The following is a 5,096-nucleotide window of genomic DNA, read 5'->3' as shown; positions in this document are numbered from 1 at the left end:
TATACAAATTAATGTGTATATATATGTATATGTGTATATGTATATGTGTGTGTGTGTGTGTATAAATAAAAGCTCTGGTGGCCTAGTGGTAAGAAATTGCACTGCAATCCCAAAGGTACTTGGTTTGAGACCACCAGCTGCTCCTCCCATGTGATTAACTGCCTCTGAAAAGCTGCTGGAGGGTCAGCTATGCATTGGTTCTGACTCTTCAATACACAACAACAACTTATGAATATTTTAGGTATAAATGCCTTGAAATGCGTAGAAAAGTCCTTCTGGGAGAGCTATATATACAGAGAGACCAATCATGTCATAAACAATCTGTACCAATTCTTTTACTGTATTTTTTCCCCTTGTATCTTACTCTCTGTAAATGTTTTGAGAGGAATTTTTTGACTATATGTCCCCATCCAAAAAAGAATTGAATCATTACCAATTTTGGAGATTCATCTGAAAACCAGGAACATCAGAGGGTAAAATGTCCCTGTGGACAGGAATCTTGGTGAATAATGCTCTAGTTTTTTCTTGGAGGGGAAAAGTAATTGTTAAATCTCAAATGGAATACAGTGGAGATTCGTGATTTCCTTTAAATGTCCAAATTAAGCCCTTTTTAAAATGTTCTAACCCATAAAACTCCTTGCTATCAAGTTGATTCTCACTCATAAGCAACTTTAAGGCACGGAAGAGCTGTCTCAGAGGGTTTCCAAGTCTGTGATCTGTACAGAAACAGACTGCACATCATTCATCCCCAGAGTGGCTGGTAAATTAAAACTATGGACCTTTCAGTTAGCAGTCACTTACCTACTGCACCATCTGGACTTTATCTGTACTTTTTTTAAAAAAACCTCATCAATACTTTACAAAGAAGGGAGTTAAGAAAGCTATGGTCCCTAAGGCACACAGTTCAAATCCACCAGCTGTTCTGGGGGAGGAGGATGAGCAGGCTTCTTCTATATAATTAACTGCCTCTGAAGCCTGATGGAGGGTCAGCTATGAGTTGGTTCCAACACAGTAACACACAACAGCAACAACAATAGGACAAGTAGGGGGTTTGGCTTTGAATTATAATCTTTCTATTGAAGTAATATACTTTTTATATAAAGTATAAAAGATCATTCTATCTGCCTGAAATGTTTATTGAATCACAGTAAAAACATTCATCGTTTGCAAAGTTTAGAGGCATAAGCATCTTATCTGGGTTTAGCGTAATTTGGTATTAATCAAGTCTCACAGATTCACAAAACATGTGAGCCTTTTCCTTTTTTTTTATAAATAAACTTGGGGCTGGGAGTACCCCTGCAGATCAGCAGTGTCACTGCAATCTCTTGCACAAAGAGTAATTTAGGGGAAAATGTATACGTTTATGAATTACCAATTTCTTTATCCAATCAAAATAATAACAGGTTTATGAAAACTCATAAGGAAAGGTGTATTCTTACAAGATAGACTATTTATTTTGTTAAATTGCACTTCAGTGGGAAAACCATCACTGCTTTTCTTAGACACCATAACGTCACTATTTTGGCATGTTTAAAAGGAAGCATCAGAGGCAGTTTTCCAACAGCTAATCTCTAGCTAGATTAAGGCTGGTAAGGAGAAGCTCAGCAGACTGCAGGTGGCCCAACAACCAAGGGTATTAGACATATAAAGGGTATTAGTCTCTTCTCTCAAGCATGCACTGGTGAAGTCTGAGTAGATATTATCAGAAAGTCTCTTTCATAGCCATAATCAGGTGGCAGCGACAAGGAAGCTACTCACTCTTTATTCTTTCTGGAGCACAAATCTTTACCTCTCCAAAGAGTTCATAATCATCTGCAGATGGTGCAAGTGCTACTTGGTAAGGAAGATCCTCCAGTGAGAAGGGAACATTTAGACAATTCTGTGACCAAATGCGTACACGTGGGCCCTTCTTGGCAGCACCTATCTGCCCCTTATCTGCACATGCCTGTGACCAGCTAACGAGATGTCAAAAGTCAGTGTACCAAAAACCAAACTTAAATCACTACCATCAATTAAGTCTAACATGTACCAACCTTCTATCAAATTTCTGAGGCTATAAATCTTTACAGGATGGGGATGCCCATCTTTCTTCTACAAGACATTGGTAGATTCCAACCGCTTAACCTTTTTGTTAACAGCAAGAAACATAAGGCACGCTGTCACCAGAACTTCTTATAATTCACTTAGAATTGACTAAAATAAGTCTCGATACCTTCTGGTAAAAATTGACAGAACATCCAGAATTTTCACATCCCTAGACATAAAGACAATACTGTGAAGTAATATTACTTATGTATCATATCACCAACAAGCAACTCTATTGAACTCTCTTCTACCTTACTGCGACCAAGAATATTAACCAGCTATTTTTATTCTTGATATCATTCCTAGATTTCCAGATATCTAACAAACTCACAACTGCTGTTATTCATCTTCCTAATTAGAAAAAAATATATATTTCTATATTTGCAGGGAGGAAGAATGTGGACATTACCAATTCTGAGCATGTTATCTATGTTTTTATTGTTGTTGTTATGTACTCTCGAATCAGATCCAACTTACAGCTGACCCTCCAGCAGGTTTTCAGAGACTGTAAATCACATAGGAGGACACTGCTCATCTTTCTACTCTTGAGCAGCTGGTGGATTCAAACCAGGTGCCTTTGGGTTAACATCACAATCCCTTGCCACTAGGCAACCAGAGCTCCCCTTTAAAGATATAACAAAAGATAAGTATGATAATAACAAAAAAAAAGATATTTTTAGAAACACTTATGAGTTTCTTTTTTAAAAAAAATTGCTAACATTTCTTTCTTTCCAACTAAATGAAAATCTTGTGTTGCCCCTTGGTTTTTCATATTGCAAAAATGTGCTTTCTCTAATTTTTTATTTCTTAAATGTATTATGCAGTGTTATATATTCACCAAAAGACTATAACTTCTCTGCAAACATTTGTTCTTATTCTTGGGACAACATTAAGTAGATCTGCTTGTGTGATTATGTGACTGAGTTATAATCAATGGAATATATGTCAATTATGGGTTAAAGTTTTATCCTTTGCCCTTCATTCACAGTTTGGGTGTAGAACGAACCACAGACATAAAGGACAGATATTAGATTCCCAAATCATGACTGGAAAAACACTCCATCATTAATAACATCAGTACCATTATGTGAGTGAAAAATAAACTTTCATTTTGAATAAACGGCTTTATACTTTTAAAGTGTATGCACTACAGCAGCTGTTGCAAACTTAATTAATTAATGCAGTATGCTAAGTGGTTAAAAGCATATATTCTTCCTGGGACATCTTGTTAAGGCAGAATTATGAAAATTTACAAAATTAAATGGAATTTCGTCAACACTGAAATGTTTAAAAATAAAGTCATATAATAAATTGTCTTTCAGAAAACTTCAACACCTTTTTCCAAGTCAGAATCGACTCATAGCCGACCTTCCACTGGGCTTACAAGGCTGTAAATCACACAGCAGAAGATTGCCTATCCTCCTCCTGCAAAGCCACTGGTGGATTCAAACCACCACAGAAGAGGAAGCACTTCACCTATGGATTACGCCACCAGAACTCACCATAAGATGATCTAAGGGTGGTGTCTTAATTATGGGGTCACACAATTTGATAGGTGGAGGGGGTGGGTAAAGGAAGGGAGAACTATCCAGTGTGAAAAACAATATGTATGAACTTTATATGTAATCCAGTATAAAATTTACAAAAAGAAAAAAGGGAAAAGAAATACAAAAGGAATCTATTATGTACCCAGAATGAGCAAAAGCAGAAATGTATAGAGAAACCTTTACACCAATGTTCACTGCAGCACTTTTCATAACAGTCAAAAAACAGAGTGGCTGCAACAAAAATTCTTATCAAAGAATGAATGGATAAGTTAAATGTGGGATATATAAACAATAGAACATTATAAAGCACAAAGAAAAATGAAGTCACAATGTATACTGCAGTGTGGAGGAGACTTGAAAACTTGATGTTGATTCATGCTGAGCAAAACATAGCAGTTACGCAGGACAATTATTATATTACCTCATTTATATGAAGTCCAGGCTGGTTTCAGAAGGGGTCGTGGTACTAGAGATATTGTAGCAAATGTTAGATGGATCTTGGCGGAAAGCAGGGAATACCAGAGGAATGTCTGTGTTTCATTGACTATGCAAAGGCATTTGACTGTGTAGATCATAACAAACTGTGGCTGACTCTGAGAAGAATGGGAATTCCAGAACACTTGATCGTTCTAATGCGAAACTTAGACCAGGAGGCAGTCGTCAGAACAGAGCAAGGGAACACTGCATGGTTCAGAATTGGGAAGGGCGTACGCCAGGGATGCATCCTATCTCCATACCTTTTCAACCTATATGCAGAACAGATTATCCGGGAGGCTGGGCTCTATGAGAAGAAATGTGGGGTCAGGATTGGTGGACGATTTATCAACAATCTGCGTTATGCGGATGACACAACCCTACTTGCTGAAACTGAGGAGGACCTGAATTGCCTGCTGCAGAGTGTCAAGGACTGCAGCCTACAATATGGATTGAGGCTCAATGTCAAGAAGACAAAGATTCTCACCACTGGACCAATTGGCAGCATCAGGATGGATGGTGAAGAGATTGAGATTGTACACAGCTTTAGTTTGCTTGGCTCCATAGTCAACAGTCTTGGCACCAGCAGCCAGGAAATTAAAAGGCGCATTGCCATGGGAAAGTCTGCTTTTGGGGACCTCTCCAAAGTGCTGAAGAGCAGTGGTGTCTCTCTGGAGACTAAGGTGCGTCTGATACAGGCCGTGGTCTTCGCAATCACCTGTTATGCATCAGAGAGTTGGACAATGACCAAGGAGGATAGAAGGAGAACTGATGCCTTTGAGCTGTGGTGCTGGAGAAGAGTACTGAGAATACCATGGACCGCTAGGAAAACAAATAGATTTGTCCTGGAGAGGGTTAAACCGGGTGGCTCCTTGGAGGCAAGGATTCTGAGGCTCCGTCTAAGTTACTTTGGACATGTAGTGAGGAGAGACCGGTCCTTGGAGAGGGTCATCATGCTTGGGAGGGTGGAGGGACGGCACAGGAGAGGAA

Source organism: Elephantulus edwardii, unplaced genomic scaffold (assembly GCF_000299155.1).
Source record: "Elephantulus edwardii isolate Elephantulus edwardi_28Jun2011 unplaced genomic scaffold, EleEdw1.0 scaffold00396, whole genome shotgun sequence".
In the NCBI taxonomy this organism is placed as follows: domain Eukaryota; kingdom Metazoa; phylum Chordata; class Mammalia; order Macroscelidea; family Macroscelididae; genus Elephantulus; species Elephantulus edwardii.
Note: the sequence above shows the minus strand (reverse complement) of the source record.